The sequence below is a fragment of the Cupressus sempervirens genome, chromosome 3 (assembly GCF_028749045.1).
Source record: "Cupressus sempervirens isolate cs-2001-9-10 chromosome 3, ASM2874904v1, whole genome shotgun sequence".
Taxonomy (NCBI): domain Eukaryota; kingdom Viridiplantae; phylum Streptophyta; class Pinopsida; order Cupressales; family Cupressaceae; genus Cupressus; species Cupressus sempervirens.
In genome coordinates, this window is record NC_143120.1 from 114233407 (window position 1) to 114247669 (window position 14263).

The following is a 14263-nucleotide window of genomic DNA, read 5'->3' on the forward strand; positions in this document are numbered from 1 at the left end:
GGTTGCGGCTTGTTCTTCAACTCCCCTTTTAATGGCTGGCTTCCTTTGCTAATGCTAGAGCCATATCTTGTTTTCACCTTAACAAAGGGAGCATCCTCTTACAATGTACGTGTCGCCTTCCTTCTAGCATGGATTTTCTATCTATTGCTATGTTTCCTTGCAATTTTGTGCTATTTTTTACACTAGTTGGCTTCAAACCTAGTGTGATCTTCTTTTCATGCGGATTCCATCTCAACACATTAGCTTTCCTTTTGATTTGTTGTTGCATGTTTTTCCTTTATCATGGTTGTCTAAGAAATGCAAAATTGCCACCACTTTTTAAAAATGCCTTCCTTACTCTAGGGTACCTATCACCCAACTAGTCCTTCAATACTTGAGGTATGGCACAATAATCATTTGTATCCATGATTGTGATTGAAGAGTCTAGAAGTAGTAATTTTCCAATAGACACAATCATTTTGTTTAATGTCAAATGAGATGCCAACTCTTCCCTTGAGAGGGTCTCAAGCTGATTAATTACAAAGTCCACAGAATTTGCAAGAAATGGTTCATAAGGTCTAGAGTAAATTCCTATCAGAATGTACTACTTCAACATAAAGCAATGAGTCCAACAAACCAAGGAATACTAAGGCATTACATCTCCAAAAAATGAGTTTCCAAAAAAGAATTTGAGAGCACTACAAATTTTACTCATCTTGGATGATATTGAACAAAAGTTGTGCCAGAAACCGCCCAAGTGAGGTGCCATAAAGATGTACATGGTGAACATGAATATCATCTAAGAATTTTTCAAATGAATCAACCCATTCTTGATGGCTCCATATAGGCAGTGTATCAACAACAATTACTCAATATCCCTTCATTGATAAAGACAGTATCTACTTGTAAAGTGCATCAGTGGTTCCTACTATGCCTGAAAGACAAACAAGAGGTGGAAACTCCTTGGGATCATAATCATAGTATAGCCACTACTTCATCCCAATCAATGGTGGTGCTTAGCCAAGTTTTACTGTGACAAATTCGTATAATTTTGAAGATCTACATTAGCTCATTCACTTGGGTCTTTAATTGTTGAGCCAACCATTATTATCCACTGATATAGGAACTTGATCTAGATCTAATGACCATCCATCTAGACCTTTGATTTTGATTACAAAAGGTCCTTTTTCGTATACAAGAATGAAATAATATCCATTTGATGCACATTGTGTCCATTCCTTAACAAGACCATCCAAGTTATGTGAGAGTAGTTAAGCTTCAGATTAGTAGGTTTTCTCAACTTGATCAATGTTGAACTTGTCTTGACAAAACCTCCACAGCCATGGATACCATTTGTTGCAGCTCCTACTATGAGGAAGATGAGTGACAGTAGAAGTACTTGCACTTCCATTTCACAGGCCTTCATAAAACCCTCATTTAAACCTTATCAATCTGATGGAACTAGTCAGGCCCCAAAGCAAGTCTGGCTAAAAGAAAATTTTGTTTCTGAATAACTAACTTTGCAAAGTACCCTATTGATCAATCTAATACTGATTAAACTTGAATTTGGGCATTGATTGATCATTTAAAACTCATTTCACCATTAATCTACAAACTATCATTTTAATGCTAGGAGGTCATTTGACTAGCCTTAAAAATCGACCAGAACACTTGATTGGGCTCTAAAAATTGGCACACTGATTCTCTGTACCACAAACTTGCACCCTGTCAAATCTCATCTCATGAGGAATTCAAGGTCAAAAGATATTCACTTTCAAAATTGACTTCTTAGAACTGCCTACAAGAAAATATGTCAGAAAGTAATAAAACCTGTTTGGATTTAGCTTTGAAAATTGGGTAAATGGGCATTTGGGGAGACAAAAGTTGGCGCGTTGGTTCACTATCACGAGATGAATATGGATCTGTGATTTGGGCACATGAGAAATAACTGGGCATAAATGGTGAGCGATCAAAGTAGGCTACTCAGAATTTGACAACTAGAAACAATGGCAGAAAAGCAATTTTTGCAAATGGAATTGACCTGGAAAAGTGTGCAAATAGATTCATTGTGACTTAAAAATTAGCACACTTAAAGTATTTTCAAAAGATAATATAGTGGTACAATCAATTTGATCTCAGCTATCACAGATTAGTAGTTATAACATCACGAACAAGGGTACTAATCAATCTGCACTTATTGACACTAGTAAAAAGTTGGAAATTTCATTTGGAATCGCATTTGAAAACTCGTCAAACTGATTCGTCATGAGCTAAAACTTGAAACATAACAATCTTTAACCTCTACAATGTAACACAAAAGGAATTTTAACATTTGGGTCAACTGGTCAAAAGTTATAACTCGCCAAACAAGGCTTCCTGGAATTATGTGCAATGTGTGTCAGCATGAAAATAGTAAACTATGAAATTTGAGGTGTTCAAAACTTAATCAAATGGACTTGAAATGACTCAAAATCTAAAACATAGGCTCTTAGGTATGGACACTAGATACTCTCAAAGCAGTGAGTCATCAAACATAACTAGGTGTAAGATATTCACATGCAAACATGCCCTCCTGTCACTATTTGACACTTTGGTGAAAATGCAGATTTGACAATTACTCAAAATAAGACTTCCTGAAATGACTCGAAATCTCAATTTAACTTCATGGAACATATGGAAATACTGAATGGAAGGTGTTAGAAACATTAAACACATTTTTCACTTCATATGGGCAGCTAGGTACATAGGCATCAAAAAGCATTTAAAGGGCTTTGAAGTTATTCAAAATTTGAAATAAACGCTCAAAATGGGAATACAATTTTGAGTGCCAACACTATTAAATAAGGCATCCAAAAAAATTTCTAGATTGAAAGAGAAAAATGATCCAGATTAGTATCCAGATACAAAGGGATCATCAAGTGCAAGTGTCTACCAAGATATGTTCTCTACTGACTGACGTTGGGTCACAAACTCTACCAAGAAAGGTCGAGAGTGATAAAGATGTTCATGGTTACCGAGTCACAAGGACTTTGTTGAGTGTTCAATGCAAGCATAGTGGATAATATTTTTTCAATGTGACATTAGTTGATCTACCTTCATACTAAGCAATTATGAAAAAGCATGAAGTTAAAGTCATTTCCTACCATTAAATTTTGAGTGTTGTTGTGAAAGTGCAATCTTTACAACTTCCAAGTGATTTAAGCAAATTTCCAATGAAAGTTTTTGAATTCCTTCAAACCCTACCAAGTGAAGATCACATCCAATAGTAGCAAGGTTAAGTGAGGATCTAACATGTTGGTTCATGGAGTGGAGTGGAAAGCACCTGATTTCAAGCTCACTCTTGCGATCACCAAAACCCTAGATCTGAGTGGAGCTCAATCTCAAATCCCTCTAAAGGTACTTCTGGTTAATGATATTTGCACTTGTTTCAAATGTTTTAATTTAAGAAATTAGTACATTAGAAATGGATGATGCCCTAGGTCAACTATGTCTTAATGGAGTTTTGAAACCTGAGCACCAACATTTGGAAACCAAAGGGTGAACTCATAACCCTCACATGCCCAATGAATTTCAAGTTAAATGGATTAGGTTTATCCTATGTTGGGTGCATAATGGTCAGTTGTGGTTGGAGTAACCAGCATTGATTAAAAAGAAGTTGATTCATCAAATTAATGGCCTCCCAATGCTAGCCAAGGCCAAAATGACAAAAACCCTAGGTCAGACAAAGTTGGGAAAGAAAACCCTAACAGAATGGGAGGATAGGGGAATGAAAATCAATAATGTTTCTAATATTTAACTAAAGTTTGGTATTCATGTCATTGCACATAAAATTTATAGCCCTAACAAGTTGAATAGTGTGTCATGTGAAGTTGTAGACTTGGCATAAAAGGTGGTAAAGAAAAATCTGTCATTTGATCTCACTAAGCTATTGCTAAGATAGTTCAACAAGAACATGGAAAGCATAAGAAATTCAAATAATAACCCATGTAAGTTTAGTTCCTTGTTGACTTGTTTATTCTTTTTCTTTAGAAATTCTTTCCTTCTAAAGGCATTGTAGTGTGGAGAAAAGATGTGCCTATGCTTAATTAGATAAATAAGTATATTTCAAAGATGGGTGAAAATTATAATAGTATCATGTTTAATTATTTTGATGTATTCAAAGAAAAAATGAGCAATAGATTCTAAATCCCCAAGAAACTAGTTGAAAATTATAAGGATGATATATGTTTTATGGTGGATTGTGACCAAGTGTACATTCAGGCAGTTAAGTCTAAAATTGCATGGGTAAAACCTCTTGGTTATGAGGTCAATATTGATAAAACCAAAGATATTATTGAAGCCCTTGTCAATGAGCTAGTTGATCCTAAGGCTACATATTTTGGAACATATGATGAAGCAAAAGCTAGGATTGAACTTGAGATAAAACTTCCTTAGGAGGTAAACAAAGGGAAGAAAAGAATTGCAAAACTAAAATCCAATTCAACTATTTTGTTAACTTAGGATAAAGGAGAAGATAATGAAGAAGAGGATGCAAAAGTAGAGGAGGTAGAATCTAAAGCACAAGAGCCACTAAAGAAGAAAGGTGAGGTAATTATTACCAAGCTAGCCAAGCCATCCACTATAGTTTTCACAAGGAGATCTTCAAGGAAGATTTCTGATAAAGAAGGAGGATACATTGTATTTAGAAAACCTCCATGCACCTTCCAAGATAGACTAAAAGATCTAGAAGTAGTAGGAAATAAAAAATTTAAAATTGTTAAAATATGAGATCAAAACAACAGAGGAGCAAAAGTAGATTGAAGACTTGGTGTTCAACAAGATGGTAAAATGGAAATACTCACCAGACCAACTTGCTTCTCAAATTCCTAATGAGTGATTGGAAAAGATAAAGCCAAAATGGGATTTTGCAATATAAAATGTCAAGGACATATATGGGCAAACCTTGAGGTAGTTATTACTGAGCATATCAAATGTTGAGGTAAAAGAGTCATTGAAGAAAAATGAAGAAAAAATGTCTCTAAAGTTTAATACTTATCTAGTTTTGATTAAGGACATTGAGCATGTTGTTAGGAACACAACAAACACTTGGAAGAATATTTATCTATTACATAAACCAAGTTTTTTTCCAGTCAATGTCAAAGATTATGATAATGAAGAAGATAAGGAGAAAGATGAAGAAAAGAATGTTGAAGAAGTAACTCATTTTGACAATGAAGAAGATGAAAATGATTAAGGACAAGAGGCTATTGAGGAAGAAAACCTAGATAATGAGGAGACTAATCCAGTTGAGACAACTACAATACTCATTGTCTCACTTCCTCACTTTCTAAGTAAACCAGTAACCACATCAAGTGCAAAGTTAGCCCTAGTAAATTTGATTGTGACCACTAGTGCTAATCTAATCATCCAATCACTCTTTGCTCCTACTCAGCTCAACACATCACTAACAAAAGTAACTTCCACTTCCACTTCATCTATCAAGCTATAGATTCCTCCATCTACCAAGTTGAGTACTTTAGTTTTGAGCACACCAATTTTGGATTCTTTAGGTATTTCTATAAATATTCTTTCAATAAGTACAATATCAATTTTCACGGCTAGTCCTAGCATGTCTACCATTTTTCTATTCGAGATACAAAAGCAATAAGCATAAGGATGGTTTAGCCCAAGGTTTAATCGAGCACAAAAATTTTGAGTAAAGGAAAAGATCTAGATGAAGATATTGATTTAGATGAGGAAATTGTCATCCCAAATTGGGACATTTCCATGCTCACCTCAGACCAAATGCAATTATTTGCTGGACTCCTCTAGAAAAAGGCTAAACAACAAAAACTAAGAGAGAAGAGAGATAAGGAATTTAAAATAATTTAAGATGAAAAGAATATTTTGGTAGAGGCTATAGGTATTGAGGTTGACTCTTCTCAGACAATTTTGTGTTAGCTAATAGAGGCAGTACAAAAATTCAATGAAGACACCAATGGACAAGAAAAGTTAGTACAAAAAGTAGAGAAGATATTTGATAATAAAGTGCTAGAGCCCATTGCTCAACAAATAACCATTAATCAAGTACAACTTTCTACAATTTTGAGCAATTGAGAAGCATCCTGTACAAATGTATCATCACTTTTTGGTAAGCTTTGTGATGTTCCTTAGTTTAGATAAGAATTAACAGACAAATTTTCCAAAATAGATGAAGATTTGGAAGCTAGTGCTTAGTGTACACTCGAAAGTGTCCGACTCTAAACCCTTCTATCCAAATGATTCCATGAGTTTGGAATGCTTGGATGCCGACTTAGAGCTCCCTATCCACGGAGTGCAAGAGAGTATATTTCAAGAATAAGAAGGCTCTCAGATGAGCCTTAGAGATACTCTTCTTGCTAGTAAACCATGCAATGGGAGGTTCCAAAGACAAGATGCAAGAATGCAAATGTCCCAAGGAGTTCCCTCAAGAATGCATTTCAACTAAAGATTAAATTAGAATGAATATGAAAAGTGCAGCTATTCTAAGCATGGATGAGAGTGTTACAATACCATTATTAAGCTATGTGAGATTAAGTTACATGTAAAAATGAAAGCTAAGCTAAGATGCTATGGTATGAGAGAATGTAGACAAGAAATAGAAGTTCTCCACAAAGCTCCAAAGAAACCTGTTAGAAAACCTGCAGCATAACAATATTCAAATGAGGATGGATTGAGGGGAAAAGCTCTCTACCTTTTAAAGATGTATGGACGGTAGAGATCAAGATGAAGATGGTGGATGATCAATGGTGGAATTCGAAAATAAGAGTGATCCATGTGCACACACAAATCAACCAATAGAATATAAGTTGACTTGTCATATAAGACAAAAGTCACAAAGCCTTTTCTTTTAATTGTAAAATAGAAAAAGGACTTTATGTGTGCACTTTAAGTGGGTTAGAAGAATGGGGTCTTTTATTTAATTAAAAGGGGACATGTTCTTTTAATCAAATAATGAACTTAGGATAGCATAGTCAAACTATAGGTTATAATCAAATAAATTGATTATTAGCAATTTGGCTTAGGTAAGTGATAAAATTAATTTAGCCAAAATGTTGAAAAGGGGGCTAATAGTCTAGATGACCATTTTTAGGTGATTACATTTTCCCCTCTTTGACTAATGCGTGATCAATCTGGGAACACATTATGTCAAAGAAAATAGAAAGCCAAGTAGGCGATGATAGATATAGATATCTAATTCCAAAAGAATGAAATGCAGAAATAGATAGCAAGTCCTGAATGCACAGCCTGATAGCGGTAGTAGATAGCTATAACAATCAGCAATAGAGTATTTCTGCCCCCTCGGGATCGAAATTGAAATGAGGTAAGGGGATGCAAAAAATGGTTGGACATGAGAAAATTAGAATATAGAAATGTCCAAGATGACAGATAGATGATTAGAAACCAAGAATGACTATAAGCAATTGATAAAATGCCCCAGTTTGATTAGAGTTGACCTTGAAGGATATAGCATAAAAATTAAGTCGAATATAGTATAAAGATGATTTAGATGTGAAAAGGTGACTAGAAGTAGATATGAAGCATAGAAATGATGAAGACATGAAGAAATGAAGATGCCCCAGTGATGATTCAGAGATTAGACCTCAAAAGGTCAGCTAACTACTTAGAAGAAAGTAGAATTTTAAAAGACAATTTTGACCATCAAGATGAACTCAAATTTGGATTTCGATCCCGAAAATGAATCTAGGATGTCAAAATTATTTAAGAGGTCAAAACTTTATATAATGTGATGACAAGATAGAAAAGAGATGAAGCGAAAGATTAAGAAGGTGAAAAGACATGAACAAGAAGAAAGTAAAGAAATATATGAAACGAGCTAGCTGATATGTCCACAAAAAGATGAAGAAAGAGAGCTCTCCCCATATGTAAGAATGCAAGACTAAGATAGAAAATGAACCTAAAATGCAAGCTAATATGCAAAGTGGTTTACCAGCAAGAAGCGCATAACATTTAGACTCTTAATTTCATCATTGAGCATTTATTAGGGACATCATGAGATCATACAACCATCACTAGTATAACTATGAGGATATGAATATGATCGATATTAGATAGGTATGTGGAAATCCAATCTAAGCATCAAAGACATGTAAGTCAAGATAACTACGCGATTAGATTCCCTAAGTTTAATTTAGCAAGATTACACCTATATCAAGGCATAAGCGCCAGGATAAACCCTAAGTGCAATCTTGCAAAACAGTAAAGGATGATACATTTGTAAGTCAACGTGTTGAATAGGACCAGCATAAATGCTTACAACACTATAGACAAACAAAGTATACCCACAAGCAGAAATCAAGAAGACATGCGCCATGCCCCCAGTCTTCTAGTCAATGACATCCTTGAAAGACTATTAGGGAGGGAACACATGGCAAAGAAATCATCATAGATAGCACACAAAGTAGATAAATGTCAGCATAGCTCAGTCGTTTAAGTGTTAAAGTGCGTGTGTGTAAGTCACTTGGCCATTTCTTCCAGACTTGATTCTAATAGTGAGAAATATCGCGACATCGGAGACCGTAGGTAAACTATCTGTAAAGTGTTGAAAAACACTTGATGTCAAAGTGGGGGAAGTGTTGAGAAACACTATTTTGTGAGTTCTCAAAGAAACCCTAATGCACAAGAATACCTCAATAGGCTAAGTAGCTATGCCCCCAAGATGAGGACAAGAAACAATTCCAAGCTAGGAAATGTGTAGCGAAGTGGATGATTGAGACTGATAGACATAGGTGCGAGGGTTTCAAGTAGTGCCTGTTTCCAGGTTTTCACCACTTTGACAGATTTTTTTTTTTTTTTTTTTTTTTTTTCATCAAAGTGAGGTTTTCACTAAGATGATCATTTTTTCAGGACATTTTCTGATTTTTAAGATTTTTTTAGGCTCATAGATATATACAAGGTAGCTGAGGAGCAAGCCTCTAAGTATAGAACTTCTTCAAGTGTAGGATGTTGATAGGTTCTGCAAGTTCTTCACCCTCTGAAGTAGACAACTGGTAAGCACCAGACCCAAATGATGTTGTGATAATGTAAGGACCTAACCAGTTAGGTTCAAATTTCCCTTTCTGTTCTCGATTTTGTTGATTTTTGGGATTCTCTCTAAGCATGAGTTCACCAACTTGGAACTCACGGGGGTGAACCTTTTTGTTATATTGTGTAGACATGCACTTTTGATAAGCTCTCATGTGATCAAAAGCAGCCTTGTGCCGTTCATCCAAAGTCTCTAATTCTTGTACTCTCATAGCTCTATGGTCTTCATCGGTTATTAACCCATGTAAGGAGACGCGCAAAGAAGGTATTTCGACTTCTAATGGGAGAACAGCCTCAGAGCCATAGACTAGAGAAAAGGGTGTAGCCCCTGTAGGAGTACGAATAGAGGTTCTATAGGCCCAAAGTGCCGGATTTATTTGCAAGTGCCAATCTTTCCCAGACTTGTGAATTGTGCGGTGTAGGATTTTCAGCAGCGTTTTATTAGAGGCCTCAGCTTGGCCATTCCCTTGGGGATAGTAAATGGAAGACCAGTGTTGCTTAATTTGAAACTTTTTGCACAACTGTTTTAAGTCTTTATTTTTTAACTGTCCTCCATTATCTGTAACAATAGAGGATGGGATACCATATCGACAAATGATGTGATTCAGTATAAATAGGGCAACATGTTTGCCTGTAGCAGCAAATAATGGTACAGCTTCAACCCATTTAGTGAAATACTCTGTTGCTGTGATGATAAATTTATGACCGTTGGATGAGCTTGGATGGATCTTTCCTACCAAGTCAAAGGCCCATTGCTGAAATGGCCAATATGTCATAGAAGGGATTAACTCTCGCCCAGGAGCATGTATCAAGTTACCATGGAGCTGACATTTCTGACAGGACTTTGCATAGCGCACAGCATCAGCTTGCATGGTGGGCCAGTAATAACCCGTCCTAAGCAGTTTTCGGGCAAGTGCAAGGCCATTAGAATGTGCCCCACAAATGCCATCGTGGACTTCGACAAGTGCCTTCTCGGACTCTTCTAGTTCTAAACACCTAAGCAACATTCTGTCTAGACCCCTCCTATACAAGTCACCAGAGACCAAAGTGTAGTGTGAGGCATTACGAAGGAGTTGGCATTTTTGGTTGCGCATGAGGGTTTCAGGAATAACCTGATCACGTAGGTAGGAGAAAATAGCCGCATAGCGGGAGGAATCGTGACCTACAACAGTGTAGATCACCTGGTTATCTGAAGAATCATAGGCTGGATGACACAATTCTTCCACCAGGAACTCAAATCGCAATTCATGTTCTTGTAATTAGAGGATAGATGCTAAGGTGGCCATAGCATCAACAGCCTTGTTTTCTGCTCTAGGAATTTGTTGGAATGTTACAAACGTAAAATAGTTCCTTGGAGCATCTATCAACTTTTTATAAGGGATCAATTTATCATCCTTTGTTTGATATTCATTATTCACTTGGTTCACAACCAGTTGAGAATCCCCATAGATGTGTAGCTCAATTATTCGCCATTCAAGGGCCATTTTGATCCCATTTGTTAATGCTTCATACTCTACAATATTGTTTGTACATGGGAACAATAATTTGTAGGATTTTGGGATCGTATAACCATGAGGGGAAACAAACAACACCCCTGCTCCTGCTCCATTCTGTGTATGGGATCCATCAAAAAACATTTTCCATGTTCTGTCAGTAATGTTCATGATTGAGGCATCTAGAAACTCAATTTGTAGAGGTGCTACATCTTCAAGTGGGAAGTCAGCCAACTGGTCAGCTATGGTCTATCCTTTGATTGCCTTACGTTCAACATACTGAATGTCAAATTCGGAAAGAATCATCATCCATTTAGCAAGGCGACCAGTAAGTGCAGCTTTACTTAATAAATATTTCAAAGGGTCTATCTTGGAAATCAAGTGAATTGTGTGGGCCAACATATAATGCCGAAGTTTTTGGGAGGCAAAAACTACAGCAAGGCATGCCTTCTCTATACTTGTATAATTTAGTTCATAAGCCACCAAAGTTCGACTTATATAGTATATGGCTCTTTCTTTACCCGTCTCATCACTTTGGGCTAAGAGTGCTCCTAGAGAAGAATCCATAGTTGAAATGTATAGAATCAAAGGTTTTCCCAGAATGGGTGGCATCAAAACTGGCAGTTTTGCCAAGTAGCCTTTGATTTGGTCTAAGCTTTGTTGACAGTCACTGTTCCAAATATGGGTAGATCCTTTATGCAGATTTTTATTGAAAGGTTGAGCCTTATTAGCTAATTGAGAGATAAATCTTCTTATGGATTGTAGCCATCCTTGCAGACCTCTAAGCTGACTGATAGTCTTTGGTGGAGGCATATCCATGATAGCTTGGACCTTTTCAGGGTCAACCTCAATGCCTTTTGCTGAGATGATATAACCTAGCAATTTTCCAGAAGTGACACCAAAGGCACATTTTTTTGGATTCAACCTAAGTTGGAATTGTTCCATATGGTCCAATATCAAACTAAGGTCTTTGAGATGTGTGTCTCGTTTCTTTGATTTCACCAGTGTGTCATCAACATAGTCTTCCATGTTTTTATGCATCATATCATGAAAGATGGTTGTCATTGCTCTTTGATATGTAACGCCAGCATTTTTGAGCCCAAAAGGCATGACATTCCAACAAAAGGTACCCCATGCACATGTAAAGGCTATCTTTTCTTGGTCTGCTGGAGCTATCTTTATTTGGTTGTACCCAGAAAATCCATCCATGAGCGAGTACATCTCATAACCTGCAGTCATGTCCACTATCATATCGATGTTTGGTAGTGGAAAGTCATCCTTGGGGAACGCTTTATTGAGGTCTCTAAAATCAGTACAGACTCGTATGGATTTTTCATGCTTGGAGACAGGTACAATGTTGGAAATCCACTCAGCATAATCAATGGCCCTAATGAAGTTTGCATTCAATAGTTTTTCTAACTCTGTCTTGACCAGTAGAGCCACATGTGGATGCATTTTTCTTAACTTCTATTTGACAGGCTTGACATCTAGTGAGATTGATAAGTGATGCATGATGAGATCTGTATCAAGCCCTGGCATGTCAGAGTATGTCCATGCGAAGTTGACCTTCTTGTCTTGAAAGAACTGAGCAAACTGTGTCTTTTCTTTGTTTGACAAAGATTGAGCTACATGGATAATCTGAGGACATTCTTCTATTCCCAAGTTGATAGGCTGTGTAGGTTCGACTAGAACCGAAGATCTATCCTGGAAATAGCTTGGCAGACTACCAAGTACCTCATCCACAGGTGCCTCAGAGAGGTTTTCACCATTAGATACGTCTTTATTTTTACTTTTTTGAGGGTCAGACACCGCCACAATGTGGTTTTTGCCGTCTGATTGCTTATTTTTTCTTTTAATTTTTTGACTGAGGTACTTGATATCTGATTCCATCATGTTAACCGCAGGTTCGCTGGTGGAAGAAATGACAGGTTCAATTGCGTTTAGATAACAAGCGATCTCATAGTCATTTTGGAAAGACCATATTTCAGGTTTTTGATTTTGGATAGACCAATCTATGAGCTCTGGGTAAATTAGCGAGAGTGAGGGAGAAGTTTCAATGTGATTGATATGGAAGGAGTCATCTCTGGTGACCTGTGAAGTTGAGCCTATAGAAAATGTCGCAAAAGAGTCCAGCTCAGGAATAGTCCTAGAGGAACTAGCGTGATCCATTGAGACATGTTGTGAGTCAAACTCATCTGACCTCATACTAGACCATTCGACTACATTGGGTTGGGTTGCATAGGCATGAATGACATCCACCCCTAGCTCGCAAGATGCATCAGAGAGGCTTTCCCATTCATACTCATGAGAATCTGTACTTTGACCCCTATTTATGAGATGAGCAATATTCTGCCTAATTCGTCCTCTATTTATGTCCTTAGAAGTAGACCCTTCTTGTTCCTGTTGTTGGGAGGTAGAAGCTTCTTCATTAGTAGCAATAACTATGTCTTCTCCCCAAAGGAGGGAAGTGAGAGGAACAAAGTCTTCATCTTGTGTAGTAGTAGCAATTACAGGAGAGTCATCATCCTTCGATTCACTAGACATGAGTAATATTTGACTACAGTTTGGTGTATTATTGTCTAGCCCAAAGCCTAGACCAGCAGTGTCTCGAGCATCATGACCTTGAGTGTGACTTAAAGGTTCAACTAGAGCATTCTTACAACCAATTAAGAACCCGTGGCCCTGGTAGCCCATTTTTGTCAAAAATTTATAGCCTTTTCCATATTTTTTGGGAGAAATAGGGGTAGTCATTGTAACCTCCTCGTCTTCCTCTTCTCTGTAGATCTAGTCCCTAATGGCTTGTTCTTCCTTCTCTGCTTCCAGTGGTATGGAAGATTGCACAAAAGTGCCAAAAAGTGTCATAGCAGAAGCAGAAGACTTCTTTGCAATAGTTGGTTTCCCATAAGACCGAGGGGAAATTGGTAAGGCAGCAATAGAGTCCAAAGTGTACTCACCCATACCAAGGCTCATCATTTTCAGTTTTTGTTCACATTCTGTGAAAGATGGTGCTAGCTCATGAGAAGAGCGATTGTGCGGGACTAGCGTTTCGACAGCAGATAATGTGTTGATAGACATGGACTTGTCACTGGGGACAACCACTTCAGTACCATTAAAAGGGAACTTAATGCACTGATGGTATGTAGAGGGTACTGCTTGCATATCATGAATCCATGGTCGTCCCAACAACAAGTTGTATGCAAGTGGTATGTCTAAGGCTTGGAAAATGACATTCTTCTCAACTGGACCAACTCTGATTGGAAGTACAATTAGACCTTTAGAAGGCCTTTCAACCTCATCATAGGCCTTTATAGTGATCTTGCACTTAGGATCGATGGCAAATTCAGACATGCCCAATTGTTGGATTACATTGAACGAAATGATATTTAACCCTGCACCATTGTCTATCAAGACTCAATGAACACGGGTACGAAAGATTTGAACTTCGACATGAAGAGCAAGGTTATGGGGATGACTAAGAGCTCGGTCATCTTCTTCAGAAAAGGTGAGATAGTGGGGCGAGGAGATGTGGTTCACCATAGCTTGGAATTTTTCCGCATCAATATCTGTGGGAACATTGGCAGAACGTAAAGCTTTCTCAAGGATATCCCTGTGCAAAGGAGATAACTCTAGTAACTCAAAAATGGAGATTTGTGCTTGTGTGCATTGCAGTTGGCTAACAAGATCATAGTTGGAGATCTTGGAAGTAATTGGTTGCTTAGATGATGAAG

At 37.3% G+C, this 14263-nt stretch overlaps 1 pseudogene; it reads right to left on the minus strand.

The window, feature by feature from the left end:
• Positions 1–280: 280 nt before the first annotated feature.
• LOC149565039 (uncharacterized) lies at positions 281–1323 on the minus strand (annotated as a pseudogene).
• Between the last annotated feature and the right edge of the window lie 12940 nt (positions 1324–14263).